Consider the following 19,318-nt stretch of genomic DNA (forward strand, 5'->3'; position numbering starts at 1 on the left):
ATGGATAGACGAGGCGCATAGTTTTTGTCTACCGTTGTAAACTTTCCGAACCTATGTCGACAACAGAATCCAGCAACTGCAATCGCTGCACAAAACCCTAAGTGGCAGTTGAACAAGTGAAAAATCCACCATTAGCGAACCGTCCTTCGACTAAAGTGAGTAGTCAATGGTTATCTAATGCCGAAATGCACTCGCTTCCCGTGTTGATAGGTGCTTTAATATTAGCTGGCGTTGGTAATAAAAGCGCTCTCTGAAAAAAAAAAAGCGCTCTCTGAAAAAGCGGGCTCTAAAATTGTGCATGTCTTTAATGTGCTCACGTTTGCAATAAGAAACCGTACACGCGTTTTTCGGTCTTGCGCCGTCGTGCAAACTGTTCGTGCTGTTGCACAAACACACATAAAAAGAGAGAGGGAGAGAGATAGAGAAAAAAAATACATTCAATTACCTAGATTTCTTGTTTCAAAACTTTTTTTATCAAATTCAGTTGGGAAGAGTCTGCCTGAAAATAAAAAGTAAAGTAGGTTCAGATTATTTTTCACAGCGCTCATATTATATCACCTTAAAGGGATAATCAAATGCAGAACCTGTAAGGAAGGCGCACATGTAACGAGCGCCAGAATAGTGAGACACTCCAAAATTGGCTGACACACAAAGTCAAAGGTCGAGGAAACAATTAGGAAGAGCTGGTTTTACATTGAACTCATGTTTCGCACTAAAACATTTATTTCTAGATGCAAGGTGTAAGCAATTTTTTCTTAAATCATTTTTCAGCAATTCTTGAATAAAATGTTTGCCTAAATGTTCGCGAAAATGCCCCAAAATCTCTGGATGCGCCCAGAAGCAGCACTAACAAACTGCTTCAAAAGGGCATGCCGTCGCGAAGGAATCAAGGGACAAGAAAATTGGCTGGTGAAAAAAACAGCCACAAGCTCAAAACTCATTTCCAACACCCTAAACATTTTAGGTATGGATACCACAAAAACATTTAAATTTACTGCCTCTTGAAACAGTTGCGTACAGCACTGTAGAACATGGGTCATGATGCCTAAGTAGTCGTTACGCATACACACTGCTAGATTTCCCTTTGGACCGAGTCTGGAGTGTACGGTTTAGAGGACACAGGATTAGTCTTGGTATTCGCCAATGAAGATGCCAAGTTACGTTTTGACTCCCCATGCTGTCAATACATTGTTTCTTTTTCATGTGTTGTATGCACTGTTAAACAAGTGCACTGCAAGTGGCACCTCCAAGTGGCTGCCTCTAGCGAACTCATACGTAAAGGGGGTTTATGGACGGCAAAATGCTATTGCCTAATGTTAAATATATATTATTCTGGCGCTGAGGAGGCAACGTCACTAATCGCCCTTTGTCAGAGAAACCATAAAGTAAACGAAGAACTTTGGTGGCCACGGAGAAGATGTCTATCTTTTACTGTGAACCAATGCAAGCGTGGACTAGCAATGAACCTTCAAAGAGCCGTGGACAAAGTCTCGCCATGAGTATATACTGCGTTAGTCGACTTGTCCCAGTAGAGTAATATTCAATATGAATAAAAGAGCTGGAATATTGCACCCGAACTAATACCCTAACAAAAACCTGAAGGCGATGTTTATTCGCAGACCAAATTTTGTTTGGGAACACTGTAGTTACCACCTAAGGTTTTTTTGTACGCCTAATTGCCAGGGTCTAGGCCGTTATTGGAAATATTCGCAATCACTATCCTTCCCATAGTTTTTCCGGAATTTACTACTCAGCCATGCGGTCATTGTAACGTCAGTGATCGGTATTAGTGCAGTAACCAATTAGATGTACGTACTATCAACGCGAAACTCATTCTTATCCGAAAGGGTGCTACCACACACGGATATATGCAAGCGACCGCTATCGCTATACTTTATCAGTGGAGCTATTGATGCTTCTCGCTGGTCCTAAATCTCCCGGTTAGGCATAAAACTTATTTTCAATTCAATATCACCAGATTATTTTCGTATCTACCATGCTAATTCTTTCTAAACGGTCTACAAAAGAATACAGCAAATGCAATCGCGACACAAAAACCTAAATGAAATTTGACAAGTGAAACATTCACATTTAGCGATTGAATCTTCGGCTACGGTGGACAGTCGACCGTTGTGTAACGTCAATACTCGAAACATGAGAAGTAAAAATATAACTAAAATGATTTGGGTTATCAGCAAATTTTAGAAGAAACTATGAAATTGCTTCTCAGAATCATAAGCGTATGCCTTCGCAAGTTCTACTTCTTGGACTCGTTCGAGCAGTGTTAACATTACGAAATAATACATTCGTTACAGTTTGTGCATTTGCTTTCGCTTCCATTTTCGCCAAGTAATCTATTACGAGTCTGCTTTTGTAACAATATCACTGCAGGCTCAGGAACAGAGCCGTGTTTCACGGGCTCTGAAAATTTGCATATTTTTAACGTATTTACAACTCTTTGCAATAGGAAACCATCTCCGCGTTTTTCCGTCTTTAATCTGTGTGGAAAACGTTGGTGCTGTTGCACACACACACAAAGGGAGAGATAAAATACATGCACTTACCTAATTTTGGTGTCTTATTTTATTTTTGGTATGCCTTTTGTTCGGCTATTGTTGAAGGAACTGCATGAACATAAAAAGCAAAAGTGTTTGAAATAACTGTGCAGCCCTCATGTTTTATCACCTACAGGGATAATAAAATGCCAGAATTTTTAGACACGGCAAAACTCGCAGGCACTCAAAGGTCAAAGTTCGAGGAAAAAAAAAAAGGAACACCTGGTCTGACATCGTTGAGTTCATGTTTCGCACTATAGCTTTAGTTTTTAGACACAAGGTGTAAGTAACATTCTTATTACATCACTTTTCTGCAATTTCAGAATAAAAATTTCTCCCAAACGTTCCTTTAAATGCACCAAAATCTCTCGATGCACCCGGAAGCCCTAATAAAAAGAACGTTTTGCTGGGCTAGATGGTTTTACATTATAAAAAAGAAGGAAGCGCTAACGCAATTCATAATTGCCAGAATTCACAAGAAAGGGGGGACACAAGAGGGGAATAGCAAACTGGATATTCAAGAACTTTTTGCTGGGCTAGTGGGTTTTAGAGTAAAAAAAGTACGTAGCGCTAACACAATTCACAAGAATTCCCAGGAAAGGGTACACAGTTGTCAGTAAGTGCTTGGTACTGTCCCCTTTCTAGTGAATGTCGTGTTGGCGCTGCGTCCGTTTTCGAAATGCTTAACCCTTTGAGGATCGAATTGTTTTGAAAAAAAAAAAACTTCCCAGATGGTCAAATTACTTTATTGTAGATTTTGAATGTCCAATATGAGTAAAGTCAAGGAAAAGTTGAAGAAAAATATTAGGAACCGTATTTTAGGGTCAAAGTTGTTCGATACTGCAAACTCAGGAAACTCAGGAACCTCAGGAAACCACAAGGAGAGCAGGAATACCTCGTGAGCGCCGATAATAAACAAGCTAACAGCAGCCCCAATAAAGATGGAAATCGGTTTCTGTGACCCCTGCACCGGTAGTGGCCATAAAGATAAAAATCAAGTTTTGCACGCCTCCATTGCGATCATGAGGAAGGGGGGGGGGGGGGGGTAGCCGGAGCTGCGGCGAGGGCCTTGCCGCAGACAGGGCCACAAGCTGCAGCTAGGAAACAGTTCTCTTTATCCCCTGCACGGAAGAGCCCATGAAGATAGAAATCAAGTTTCGCGCCTACGTTGCGATCGGTCGCGAAACCGAAACCGCGATAGGGCAGCGGCGTTGCCACAGATCGGGCGACACGCTGCAGCGAAGAATCACTCCTGTTTATCTTCGCAAGAAGGCAGCGCAATAAATTTTAAGCGCTTCTTGTAAGCCCTAGGAGGTGGCAGCACCTCCCAGGGAGCATGCATCGTCATCAGGGCGCGCGATTTTAACGAGGATTGAAACCGTACTGGTACGGCAAAAACCTTGGGGGACAGAAAACTGCCGCCGTACATGTACGGCAAAAACTTTCAAAGGGTTAAGAAGAGCTTGTCGCCCCTGAGAGGTCAAGGGTCTTAATATTTGGCTGATGCAAAAAATAGCCACGAGTTTTCCTTGCTGACACCCTAAACTCTAAGTTTGCGTTGTGGTTATGCTGCGTTTAGTTTTCGAAAATTTGTTCGAATTATCTGCTGCTCAGGTGAAACAAAGCCTGTTTCGAGTATAGTAAAAAGCACCAAATAAATGAGCACTGCTACCATCAATGCGCTATGGAGACCACAAAGAACCTAGATTTACTGACTTAATTGCGGATACCGCTGCAGAACATGCGTCATGGTGCCTGAAATGGTCGATACGTATATTCACTCAGATTTTCTGTTGGATCCAGTCCGGAGCGTATGGTTTAGGGCTCAGAAGATTAGTCTTGGGTTTCGCTAATGAATTTGCCTAATTAGTTTTTGACACCAGATGCCGTCAATACTTTGTTTCTTCCTCAAGTGTTGTCTGTACGTGTTAAAAACCTCCAGTGTAAATGTTGAACATATTTCATTCTGGCGTTCAGGAGGCAACGTCACTTGTAGCCATTTGTTGAGGAAACCATAAAGTAAACCAAGAAATGTATAAAATAAATTACAATCAATTCTCTTCCTTTTGGGCCGCATGTCAGGTACTCAAAGCAAGCATATGTTCCGCTAAACTAAAAGAAAATTTAGGTTCACCGGGATTCCTGACATCAGTAACGCCTACATGCATGTCTGAAGGGACCTAAAAATGCGTCATGACATATGAAGAAATATGAAACATAGACAACTCGGTGGCTTCCAAAAAGAGCACATTGCATTACACATCGGATTCTTAGTAACCTAGCTTCGAGCATGGCATATTGTTCGGGTTAAGTGTTTTTAAATATTGCCAGGGCGCGCTGGGAACGAAAGACGAAGTGAATCGGTTCCGCACACGCAGGTCAACCAAATTTGTGGCTAACAATGTATTATACCTTGAAGCCCGAATACCACCGTTGTTAACTAGGCTACAATTCTTGACTGTCCATACGTATCTAAAAATATATGAATCACAATTCCACCACTCCATATCAATTTTTTTGTTGCGAGCCAGACTCCTTTTTTGGAGTCGGATGGCCTCGGTTTCATACCCCACAGTTAATTCTAGTGCAAAATCTGTTACAATCTTTGCACGTAGTCCTTTCTAACATCCTTTCAACAAAAGCAAGTGCATCGTCGGTTCAAATTGTCTATGATGATATTTTCCCAAATAATGCAAAACATTTATCACCTCGCATTTTAAATGAATTATTAGAAGATCATTTACAAAGTCTTCCCGTTAGCATTATGTATGATAGCAACGAATGCTTCTCAATTTAATGAAAAAGCCGGCGTTGGAATATACTGTCCGCTTTTAGACTGGGCTTTTTCAGTCCGTCTTCCGGATTTTACTCCAATTTTCCAGGCGAAGTTGCTGGCGGTGGTGCTTGCTCTGCGTAAACTACACCCACCATACTCAACAGTGACTGTAATTACAGACTCTTATTCCTTGTGCTTGTCGCTTTCTTCGAATATAAATCCGCCAATTTTAAACACCTTTCTTTCATTGCTCCCCTCACATTTGAGCCTCATACATATAGTGTTGGTACCAGGACACAGTAATATGACAGCCAATGAGGTTGCTGACAGACCAGATAAAGAAACTCTGAATGGCCCTGCATTGCCCATCCTTCCGGCAACAGCGTACGTAACAGCAGCACGATTTCGGAGGCGTGCCTTGTTAAGCACGCAGTCTGGATTTGTTTTATCATCGGACCTGCATCTCAAGTATTCCTGGAATAGGAAATCATGTCAATCAAGGGAGACTGAGGTCTCTCTAACCAGGCTATGCTGTCGTTTTCCGCCCCTAAATTTCTATATGCACAGGTCTGGTTTGGCGCTTTCTCCTGTCTGCGCATTCTGCGGGGAACCGGAAACAATAGATCATTTCTTGATATTTTGCCGCCGTTTTACTATGATGCGAAAACGGTATTTAGAGAAGCTGTTACAACAGCTGGGTTTTAATTTGAGCAGCCAAATTTTATTATCGTTCGGTGCCACCATGCTTGGGTACAGCCAAAGGCCTGTTTTTAACGCCATTCAAAACTTCTTAATAGAAACAAAACGTCTACCTTGCTAATATGCTTTGAAGTTTTAATCTGTACATATAAATCTTACTATTATCATACTGCGTGCGTTAGTATTTACTTTTTTTGGTTTTTCATATTTACATTTCCTTCTCTATTCCCTAGCATTTATTTCTATCTATTTTTGCGATGTAGTTATACATCTCAAAATCTAATATCTCTACATTCCAATTCTTGGCCGATCCCCCTGTGTGGGTATGTGCCACCAAATTAGAGGAGAACAACAACAACATATCTAAAACTCTGACCGTGGATTTTTACCTGTACCGGCTCTCTTAAGCTAGCTCCAGTCCCCAACACTGTTACAAATTTGATGGATGTGAGGTCTGATGTCCCGTACCCTTCCGATAAGCAGGAGTGCTAGTCTTATATTCGAGGCAAACGCCTGTTCACCGCACCAGCCGCAGGCAACGAGGTCTACCACCTGAGTTTTCCCTATCGCGCATGACTACTGGTAGACACGATGTCCTCGCAGTGCCTGGCGCTACCCAACCTACGTGACGTTTCAGAACCTCCGCATCCCCAAGAGCTTTCACGAGTATACCTATGAAGACGTCGACGACTGTTTGCACCACTCCGAAAGGGTGTCTACGTTCAACATATTGGATGACGCCGCCCAGCTTCTAGATGTCTACTTCAGCCTCGAGGATAGCGCTCGGACGTAGTTCGAGAACCATGAAGAGCAGCTGTCTTCATAGAGTGAGTTCAAGCGTCATCTCGCGGCAACTTACGGCAGCTCAGATCTCCGAGAAAGGGCCGAACGCGCTCTCCAAACTCGGGTCGAAATGCCTAACGAAACTCTCGCGGCATATATCAAATATATAGACACGCCTCTTCAAGCATGCTGACCCTGCGATGTCCGAGGACAAACGGCTACGCTGCCTCATGCGTGGCGTCAAAGAGCAGCTTTTTGCTGGCCTGGTCCGCAGCCCTCCGAAAACTGTAGCAGAAATTCTTGCGAAACATTCACGATAGAGAAAATGCTTCAGCAGCGAGCTTCGACTAAGGATCGTACCGTCCACACCGCAACCGCCTCTGTTTCTGCCGAGTTACCATCGCATGGCTTGAACACATTTGCGCCACGGGAGCTCGCACGTTCAATTGTTTGCGACGAACTCCGACTGCTGTATAGCACACCTCAACCAGCTCCTACCTCCATTGCGAGCATTGCCCGCGACGAGTTGCAGCAAGCGCTCCGGCCTCCGTTTCCAAGCGGTGAACTTCACCCTGCTCCTCTTACACCACCTGAGTGTCACCGCCCCACATACGCCGAGTTTCTACAATACTGTCCGCCCCCGTCGCGTCCTTCATTCCTGCTAACATAGCTGTGCCGGAAACAGCAGACTCCGTGATCCAGTACATCATAGATTCCCGACCGTCTACATGGAAAGCAGACGAGTGGCGTACCCCTTACTGATGGCCTTATGCTATCACTGCAGCGAACCGGGTCATATCTATCGGCGTTCTGCCGTCTACTGGGCCTCGAAGGTTTTTCCGGTGATTCTCCGCGGCCTCGCTACGGCGAACGGCCCCGAGCCGTTGAAGATTTCGTCAATGACCAGCGCCGGGTTGTTTCGTCTCGCCTGCTGCAATGTCGATCACCATCGCCTAGAGCTCGGCCTCAGCCATCTGCTGCAAGTTTTTCATGGGCAGCGCAGGGCCGATCGCCCAGTCCCCGGCGGGAGAACTGAAACCAGCTACCCTCGGCGATAGGCTCGCTGGACTTCGCTGCGCGGGAGACCCCCCATCCTCGCGGACACGGAAAGAGCATACGCATCGACATTGGAAAAGTCCGCGGTTACCTATCATAACGCCACTTCGACGCCATCCCAAAGCACCTGCAAACACGGCGAATTGCCAGTGAAACGGACGCCGTAACAACGCACCTGCAACGAGGATGAATTGCAGGTGAAGCATACCGCGTACATCGACGCAGAGCCCTCAACGACTCTGAAGCCTGACATTCGCGAGCAGCTTTCGTTGGACATACCCGTAATACTGGATAGTCGCGATGTTCGAGCTTTGTTGAATACTGGCGCTGATTATTCTATTTTGAGCAGCAAGTTGGCCACAGTTCTCAAGAAGGTTTTGAGGCGAAAGCCTGTAATGGCCATTCACCTCTTAAGATTCATCTAAGGGACCCTCTATTTTTTTTTACTTTGTGAGCTGGCACACGTTCGCACTGCGGGTGGTCATCTGATTACTCCTCTAGACATGTGAACGGCTAGAGTTCAAATTAAAGAGTCAACATTTGTGGTAAGCTGCCTTGTTCTGAAAAGCTATTCGCGTGATTCGATTCTGGGCGTAGATTTTCTTCGTGAATATGAAGCAATTATCGACCCCCAGGATTTTAAGGTATCGTTTTGTACTGAGAAAACGGTGGCTCTTAACAGTGCAAAAACGACCACTCAATGTGCTTCGAGTGTATGCGCACAGTGTCACGCTGCCGCCCCGAACCAGCACCTTCGTTAATGTCAAAGCAATGCACTTCACGACGGTGACGCAATAGCCGAAGCTAACGTCTCGTTACTGTTGACGCATTGAATCTTCGAGGCTCACAGCTTGATCTATTTTCACTGTGATCAGACTTGTTACCACTTTGTCGCACGAGTCGCACACTTCCGTAGCTTTCGCCGAACGCATCTACGATGCCTTCGGGTGCTTGTCCACAGAACCGTGCCACCACCCGCATCCCTCGACTATCTAGATGTCAGCTCAGAGCTATTGGTCAGCCAGCTTGAACAGCGCCGAATCCGCCAGCACCCCCTACCACGTCTCTTTGACCAAGCGCAAAGTTGTTAAGTCAAAAGGTAAGGAGATGCTCGAAGATGATATCCAGTATTCAAATAACCCGTGGTACTCCCCGGTCGTTCTAGTAAAAAGACAGATGGCACGTAATGTTTTTGCGTCGATTACCGTAAGCTAAATGCCGTAATCAAGAAAAGTATTTAAACCTTGCCACTGATTGACGCCTTTCTCGACCGCCTTCGGGGTGCAAAGTATTTTTCTTCCATCGACTTAAAAGTGGCTACTGCCAGATTGAGGTAGATGAGCGAGATTGTGAGAGGACAACCTCTATCACACCTGACGGCCTCTAGGAATTTAAAGTTCTATCTTTTGGACTTTGTTCCGCGCCAGCCACATTTCAGCGGATGATGGACACTGTCCTCGCCGGCCTTAAATGGCAGTGTTGCCTAGTCTACCTTGAAGACGTGGTGGTCTTTGCAGAATCACCTGCACAACATCGTAAACGCCTGCGGTCATACTCGAAGCCATTTGATCCGCTAACCTGACACTTAAGCCACAGAATTGCCACCTCGGCTACCCAGAGCTCAAATTGCTAGGCCATGTTGTCAGCGTCGCAGGCGTGAAGCCCGACCCTGAGAAGTTTTCTGCTGCTGTTGAGGAATTTTCTATTCCACAGGACTAGAAAGTTGTTCGCCGATTTCTCGGCTTGTGCAGTTACTACCGGCGTTTTATCGATAACGTCGCTGATCTCGCTGAACCGCTGATTCGGCTCACCCGGGAAAACGCCCCTTTAATTGGACTCATGAGCAAGAAGCTGCTTTTGCCGCGCTGCGTCTCCGTCTCCAATCGCCGCTTATTCTAGCCCATTTCGATCACTAGGGTGAGACAGAAATACACACCGACGCCAGTAACATTGACCTTGGAGCGGTTCTCGTGCAACGTCAAGAGGGTGTTAAACGAGTCATCGCCTATGCTATAGTCGTGCTTCATTCCGCGCCGAGATGCAATATTCAACGACTGAAAAGGAATGCCTCGCCATTATTTGGGCTGCTGAGAAATTTCGCCCCTACCTTTATGGTCGCCCATTTAAAGTGGTCACTGACCACCATTCTTTGTGTTGCCTGGCCAACCTGCATGACCCATGCGGCCGCCTGGCGCGATGGAGCCTTCGCCTACAGAAGGTCGACCTTAGTCTATAAGTCCGGACATAAACATGAAGACGCTGACACGCTCTCTCGGGCGCTTGTCGAGCTCACTTCACCAGACACGGATGACGCTGGCAGTTTTTTCGGAGCTGTTGATGCTTCTGATATGTCTCATCAGCAGCGTGCCGATCTAGAGTTACGAGCCATGATCTATTATTTAAGCCAGCCAGCCACCATACCTAAGTGCTTTTCTCGGAGCCTCTCAACTTTCTGTCTGAAAAGTGGTGTGCTCTATAAGCACAAGTCCAGATCCGAGTCGGGAACCTACCTCCCCGTGATACCCACAGCTCTGGGAGAGGACATCCTTTCCGCGTGCAACCATGATAAACTTCTGGTCACTTGGGCTATTCTCGCACACTTTCTAGAATACGCCAGACAATATACTAGTCCAACCTTGCCACTGTTATTAAGCGCTATGTCCAGAGCTGTCGGCAATGTTAGCGTCGGAAGGGTCCACAATCAAAGCCTGCAGGCCTCCTCATGCCCATAATACCACCGCGCGCACCGTTTGATTAAGTTGGCATGACTCGTTATGCCGAGACCAAACCCCGTTACCTAGTGGTACAGCATCTTAAGGTGCCCATTTCTTTGTACACCAGATCATACTGCGGCACGGGGCTCATACCTGTATTATTACTGATAGAGCGGCTGCGTTTACTTAGCAAATGATGGCCGAAGTTTTTCATCTCAGCGGGTACGGCGCATCGAAAAGCTACTGCTTACCATCCGCAGACAAATGGGCTGACGGAAAAGCTTAATAAGGCTATCGCGGACATGCTGGCGATGTATGTTGACGCCCAGCACAAGACTTTCTATGCGATCCCACCATATATGTGGCATTCGCGTACAATACTGCAGTCCAAAAGACGACACGTTTCACGCTGTTCGCCTCGTTTACGGCAGGGAGGATCGGACGATGCCGGACGCAATGCTCCCTTGCGAAACAAATAGCGAGCTTCTGATGCCGAGCAGTTTGCCTAAGATGCCGAGCAAGCATGCTAACTATCACGCGTCCGCACTGTCCGGCAGCAGGACAAGGATTTACGCCGGTACAACCTCCGCCACAGACAAGCTTCCTGCAACAACGGGGACCAGGTGTGGGTGTGCACTCCTGTTCCACGCCGCACCCTATCAGACAAGCTAATGTGCCGCTACTTCCGACCATATAAAACCTTGCGGTGCCTCAGCGACGTCAGCTACGAGGTGCTCCCGGATGGACCAGAGCACTGAGGCCGTCGGCTATCTCGTCCAGAGAGAGTTCAAGTCTTGAAAATGAAACCGTATTTGGCACAGTAACTGAAAAACTGCATCTGCAAACGTTTTTGTTTTCTTTTGTCCGCTTGTTTGCACGTGTGCCTTTGTGCGTTACGCTTAAGGAGGGAGGAATGCTAGGGGGCGCTAGGAGCGAAAGACGAAGTGAATCTGCTCCGCACTCTCAGGACGTATCTAAAACTCTGACCATGGTTTGTTCACATGTACCGGCTCTCTTAATCTAGCCCCAGTCACCAACACCAATGCAAAGTTCATACAAAATGAAAAATCATAGCGCAGAATTATCCGCGACACCAATGCACCAAACAAGCTTTTGTTTGCAGATATTGGTTTTAATCCCCCAAAGCGACTCAGACAATACGGGACGCTTTAATGAAGGAGTTCGGGTAACTTCCATTGCCTATTACCATGCATACCAATGATACAGCAGAGTACACTAGCGCCATGCATTTTATGTCCATTGAAACGATGCTGTAGTGTCCTGTATCGAATTCAGCTAATGAGGCGTGGTAGAGTTATGTTAACTGGCGTGACCGCAATTTAGAATGAGCATACATGAACCAAATATTAAGCACCCTTGTTGAGAGGCTAAATAATTCCGATGACTTGCCGGAAAAATTTGAAGGTTGGATAAAGTGCATATTCGCACAAAGCTGTCTTCCTCGGTATTTTAGAGAGAACGTTTACTGGCCTATCAGGAGGCAATGCCATCGAAGGGCCATATTTGAATTTTAAGCGGGAGGGGGGGGGGGTGCATACTGCTGCGCGGCTCTGGTTGCCATGGATAAAATGTGACTGATGTCTATCCTTCACTCTGAACCAATATACAATGTCAGCGTGGACTAGCAATGAACCTTCGAAGAGCTTGCGGACACAGTGTAGGAACCAGTATTAAACGGCTTGTCCTACTACAGTAATAATCAATATGAATAAGGAGAGCTGAAAGATTGCACCCGGGCTAATACCCACATAAAAACCTGTGGGCGATGTTTAATCGCAGCCCGGTTTTTACCTGAGAACACTGCAGTTACCAGCTAGTGTTCTTTTATAGCCTATGTACGAGGGTCTCGGTCGTTATTGAAAATCTTTGCAATCAAAATGCTTCCTATAGTTTTACCGAAATTTACTGCTGAGCCGTGCGGTGATTGCTAACATTCATAACCAGTATTGAGTGCATTATGATTCAACCGAATATCATTGTGAAACTCGTTCTAAGCCCGAGGTGTGGTGCCGCAATCTGAAATAAAAAAGCGTCCGTATAATCGCTAAGCTTTATCAGTGCAGCTGCTGATGCTTCTCGTACTCCCTAAATCTTCCGGTCAGGACGAAATATTATTTGCAATACAATATTATGAAATTATTTCCCTATCTACATGCTAATCCGTTCTGAAGCTGTGGCTTACAAAAGAATGCAGTATATGTAATCACGGCACGAAAACTAGAAAGAAACTTGAAAAGGGAATCATCAACGTTGAGCGGTATATTCTCCGTCTAAAGTGGGCACGGATTTGGTTTATCAGCAAATGTTAATAGATTATATGAATGGTACTTAGGAATATGTGTATGAATTCACAGGTTTTCTTTCTTGGACTGGTTCGATTATGATTAACATTACCAATTAACATCGCCTAACGCTCCTCTGTGATTTCCCAGTTCGTGTTGCTGCCGCTTTCCTGGCCTCTGCATCTGTGTGCCCCTTGGACGTGCGCTGTTCTGGAGTCTGCTACTTCGGGACTGCCGGTTTGAAGTTGGCGCCTTTCTTCACGCAACAAGAAGCTTCTCTACCATTGGTGGCATTCCTGGGCGACAGCGGCGACACATCTTTGCCTTATCGGCTTCGTCTACTGTGGGCGTTTTTTGCTCGGATTTGGCAGCAGCGGCGGCTCGTGTGACGCACCTCGCCTAACGCTCCTCTGTGATTTCCCAGGTTGGTCACTTTTCTTATACCTTCAGTCCAAACCTGCCGCTGCTGCCAAAAAAACGAAAATTCTTATTGATGCATTTCTGCTTTTACCGGTCTAGTTTTTGAAATGTCCCGTTGTTGCGCGTGTAGAGGAGTGCTGTCTGAAGAGCACTCACAACTGACATGCTGCGCGTGCGACTTTTCCTTCCACTCGGGCGCTTGCTCGGGTGTGACTGATGAAACCCTCAAGGGGAAACGAGAATCGTTTACAAAACCATGGAAGTGTGGGTCTTGCAGACCGAATACAAGTAATGGCGCTATCACAGGGAAAGCCGACCAGGCAGAAGTTAATATACCTACAATTCTGCTAGTCATAAACAGAAAGCTTAGCTCTCTCCTTTGCCTCCCTGAAAAAGTGGACGGAATCGAAAAGGCAATTGACTTGCTTTCGGGTGAGTTCGACAAGTTCAAAGAACGACTCGATGCCCAAGAGAAGAAAATAAAAGAGCTCAAAGTTCGAGTTACAGTGCTGGAAATCAACTCTGCTGGGTCTGATTTGACCGAGACCAAGTCTAGTGTCAATGGCCTGGAATGGCGTAGTCGGCGTTTAAACTTAGAATTTCATGGTGTTATTCAGGGCGAACAGGAAGGCCTACTGGCTAAAATTAATGAAGTGGGGGCCGAGGTTTCTCTTGAACCACTACTGCAACAGGATGTCATGACCATGCATAGACTTCCCGCGAAAAAGGACAGAACTCCCATCATTCTTGTCCGATTTTCTCGTCAGGAGTTAAGGGACAAATGGCTCGCCAAAAGGAGCGCCTTCTGTGATGTAGACAGCTCTGTCTTTGTCAAAGAGAACATGACCAAGTATTCGAAAGACCTCCTTGGAATCGTAAAAAAGCAGGCGAAACGATTTGGCTTCAAATTTGCTTGGCATGCCAATGGCAAAATATTGGTTGGAAGGAAGGAAGGGGACTCCGCCTTTGCCATTCGGTCAGAGAGTGACCTTGCTCTGCTAGCCCAATAACTCGCCGTAAAATGAAAACTAAATATGGAGTATCACGAATTACTACTTCCCCATAAAGTAAACGGTTGCCTCGACCTAAATAATTTCTCTGCCTTACATATTAATGTCCGGTCTCTGCGTAACAAGTTTGATGACTTCTCATATTTTGTTGACAGTCTGCAGCACAATTTTGATGCAATTCTGCTAACTGAAACGTGGGCCGTATGCGATGCTGACTTAGTGAAACTGCCCTGCTATGATCCTTGTTTCCTGAATCACCCTTCTCGTGGAGGGGGTGTTGCCATTTACGTAAAGAACAGTGGCCTTCATAGCGAAGTATTACATGGGTTCTCTATAATGACTCCTGACTGCGAAATGCTCGCGCTGAAGACTGCGGACAAAATGGTTTCTGTCGTTTACAGGCCGCCGTCAGGTGACCCAGATAAGTTCTTAACACATCTCGAGAAATTTCTTGATTTTGCCGCTGAAGTCCAATACTCTACTATTATTGGTGGTGACCTCAACATTAATACACTTGCACCTCCTAGTATAAATCGCCATTTGAATCACACAATTGCTTCCAATGGTTTTACAAATCTTATCACTACACCCACAAGGATAACAACGACGTCAATCAGTACAATTGACCTTTTTATAGTAGACATTGCCTCCCCCGTCATTTTTGCTGGTACTATTGCTTGTGACCTTAGTGACCACTGTGCCATTTTCGTATCCGTGCCACATGGCTGCTCACCAAGTTACGCACAACCAAATAGTTTTGCTTATCAATGTATAACTGATGTGACACTTGCCCGATTTCGCGAATCTGTACGCGCTGCAGATTGGAACTGTGTTTTTGCCTGTTCTTCCGTTGATGAATCTTATGAGCTCTTTTTAAGTACTTTGAAAGACATTTACAATAAGTGTTTTCCCTGGAAAACAAAGAAATCAAACAGGAAACTCCGTAGTCCTTGGGTGACTCCAACACACGTCAAAATGATGAATCATAAGTCTAGGCTCTTCAAACGCTTTATGTCCACTCGGAACCCTGATCACCTTACAGCTTTCAAAGAACACAGGAACAAGTTAACCACTGAACTGCGAAGATGTAAATATGCTTATCAATCGCGTATCCTCACTAGCAGGGAAGGTCCGAAAGCATTCTGGAAACTTTTAAATGAATCGTTTCTAAACAAGAATAAAAATACGCACTTAGGTCAGCTTGTGATCGATGGCTTGCCCTATTCCCGCTCTTTGCTGAATCAGCTTGTGATCGATGGCTTGCCCTATTCCCGCTCTTTGCTGGCAGAAAACTTCAATGACTTCTTCACAAGCTTTAGACCAGTGGTTCCGCGGTCGAAGCACTTCGGTATCTCCAAAATACAGGTTTAGAGACTTTTGCTTCTCATTTAACGACTAGCGAGGAAGTTTTTAGCTTTATAATGAACCTGAAAGCTACAAGTTGCACCGATTTCGATGGCTTCCAAATTAAACCAGTTAAATTTGTTTCGAATCTCTTAGCACCATACTTATGCTACATCTTTAACTTGTCGCTCACATCAGGAATTTTTCCTGCACGAATGAAATATGCAAACTAACTTATTTTCGAAGGAGGCGATAGAAACAAGATGACAAACTATAGGCCAATTTCTATTCTCCCTATTTTTTCGAAGGCTCTTGAAAAAGTAATGCTCAAGAGAATCGATGGGTTCTTTTCTAAACATGCCTTAATAAATGCCAGTCCGTTTGGATTTCGAAAGGGCAAGTCCACGGAATCTGCTTTACTCTTACAAAAGGAAATCATTTAAAATAATATCGAAGCTAAAAGTTTGACCCTTGGTATTTTCATCGACTTTCTCTTAATCATGAAATACTACTCTGTAAACTTGAAAGCTATGTGTCCGTGGTCTTTCCCTCCAACTCTTTCTTATTTAAACATGCGCCAGCAGGTCGTTTCGGTCGATAATCATAAGTCTAGCTCCTTTCTCATTGAATGTGGTGTCTGTCCCACAAGGTAGCCTTCTTGGACCGCTCCTCTCTAATGTATATGCTAAAGACCTTCCGAGCATAGCTTATCATACAAGTTGTATTCAGTACGCTGACGACACAAGTATTTTTCTTAGGGGATCTTCTGCCGATGAACTAATCAATAGTGCAAATCTGGTTCTTTGTGCTCTCCACAAATGGTCCACAGCTAATGGTTTGGTAGTTAACTCTAACAAGACCAAAGCAGTCTTTTTTCGACCCCTTAGCCAGGATATTTCAGTAAACAGTACTCTGCATCTAGAAAAGAACATTATTGAAATTGTAGACAAGTTCAAATAACCCGGTGTTGTATTCGACTCTCGCATGAGGTGGTCTGACCATATAATGTATTTTGAAAGCAAGCTCACTAGATCTGTTGGTTTCCTCTCGAGACTGCGCAACGAATTTTCCTCAAAGCATAAGCTCCTTATTTATCACGCTTTAATTCAATCTCACATAAACTACTTTCACCTCGTTTGGGGTACAACATCCAAAACAAATCTAAACATCATACTCGGTCTCCAAAAGAAGGCAATTAGACTGATCGCTGGTGCATGCTACACTGCCCATACAGAAACATTATTTCCGAAATATAGGATTCATCGTGTGCATACCATGTTTGAGTATCGCCTTCTTCACTGCTTTAAATTGTCACCTCAATGCTTAACTGACTTCTTGAAGAATATATCTGGACTTAAGCCTTACGAGAAACCCTTTCACACCAGAAGTAAACAAATATGGGACGTTCCTCAAACGAGGACGTTATACGGTAACCAGAGCCTTCGTTTTACTTTACCATGCATATTAAATCATTATAGCATACACAACCCAAACATATCGTTACCGCGTCAATTAAGGACTTTAAGCTATATTTTATCAATTCCGCACTGTCTCTCTGTGCTTTCCGTTCTTCGCCTTAAACATTATACAAGAATGTTCACTTCATTTTCATTAAGTTTTGCCATATTTCGTGCATACTGTTACACTATTGTGGGCCGTTAATTTACTGTGCTGTTTTTTAACTTCCTGTTTCATTTGTATATATGTGCTCTTTCTGCGCTTCATATTTATCATGTTATATATGTATATCTTCGCCTTAATGTCACACGTCCTGTTGCTCTGCCATTACTGGGCCTCGGGCATCTCTCAAGCTATCGCTGTAGCTTTTCGCCCGAGGCCCATTTCCTGTATATTACCGTAAATAATTTTTTTTTTCATTTTAAATTTTCAATTTTCAAATAATACATTTCGTACCGTTTTGTGATTCACCTTTCGACTTCATTTCCGTTAAGTAATCTATTATGAGCTCGCTTTCATAATAATAGCGCTTCAGGCTCAGGAGCAGAGGGCTGTCTTTCGCTGGCTCGTAACATTTGCATACTGTTAACAGGCTCGCAAATCTCCGTCAGAAGGAGCTATCACTGCGTTTATCGGTCTGTATCACGGTGGAAAATGTCCACGCTGTTGCAGACATACAAAAAGAGAGAAAAAATACGTGCACTTACATAATTTTGTTGTCTCAAAAATGACTGATATGTCTACTTCTGTTGTCGTGGGAGAGACTGCCTGAAAATAAAAAAGTAAAATTGTTTCAAATGATTCTGCACAGTGTAGATGCATAATTGCGTTCAAAGTCTTTCATTGAACATGAAGGCTCATGGTCGAGCCCGGTGGAGATAAGGTTTATTTACTTAAAGGGATAAGAAAATGCAGAACCTCTAAGCAAGGCGCACAAAACTAAATGACGTAAAACGTGCCAGAATAGAAAGCCACAACATACGTTACAGGCACTTAAGGTCAAACGTCGATTGAAACGATTAGAAAGACCTGGTTTGGCATTGTTGGCATGCATGGTTCGCACAGTGCTTTGAATTTTTAGACACAAGATGTAAGCATCGTTTTCCTACACCGATTTCAGAAATCCTTAAATAAAATTGTTGCGTAAATATTCCTGTAATTACAATGCCGCTGGAAACACTAACAAGCTGCTTTAGAAGAGCACGTCGTAGTTAGGGGAAGCCAAGAATCACAATATCGGCTGATGAACAAAAAAACAGCCACAAGTTCAGAAATACTTACCAACACCCTAAATACGCTACGTTATCCTTGTGATATTGCTTAAATTAGTTTTCTAATGGACAATTTGGAAAAGCCCCACTTTAACCCGGCAGTATGCACGTGTCTGCGTGGCCTAGGGGCAGCGTAATACATGCAAGGGTCTTGGCAGGCTGATTCTTATATCGCCTTCCCATATGAAAAGAAAGGCCCGTGTTGGCAGCTCCTGCCAAACGTAATGTCCGGAAGCCCTACGTCCAGTTAGTGCTCGGCCATGTCAGCTGCCCGCCACCGCCTCCCACGCAACGAAAGCGTTACGGGCGGAAGGACACAATCCGTGAGCATGAGCAATTAAAGGCTATCGCTTTAAAACCTGTTCACGGTATTGTACAAAGCGTGAAATGAATGAGCACAGTAGCAACATCATCGCAGTACGGAGCCAGCAAACGGACCCAAATATACGTCCTGCTAAAACAGTTGCGGATACTATTGTAGAACATGCGTCATGATGCCTGAAATGGTCGATACGTATATTCACTGCCAGATTTCCCGTATGATCGAATCGGAAACGTACTGTTTAGGGCTCAGAGGAATAGTCGTGGTGTCTGCCAATTAACTTGCCTAATTACTTTTCGACTCCACATGCTGTGAATACGTTTCTTCTTCAAGTGTTCTCTGCACGTTAAACGGTGGCACTGCAAGCGGCAGCGGCAAAATGTGGCTGCCTCAAGCGAGCTCGTAGGTAAATGGGGTTTCATCGCCTACAAAATCTTACATGCTGACGTACACGAAGCAGTGTCACGAGTCACCATTTGTCATGGAACTCATAATGTACACCAAGAGATAGATCAAATAAATGAGATTCAATCCTCTTCTATTTGGGCCGCATGTCATGCACCCAAAGCAGACATATGTTTGCTAAACAAAAAATGTTCCAAGTTCT

Source organism: Amblyomma maculatum, chromosome 9, assembly GCF_055883805.1.
Source record: "Amblyomma maculatum isolate TAMU_Amacu chromosome 9, ASM5588380v1, whole genome shotgun sequence".
Lineage (NCBI taxonomy): Eukaryota > Metazoa > Arthropoda > Arachnida > Ixodida > Ixodidae > Amblyomma > Amblyomma maculatum.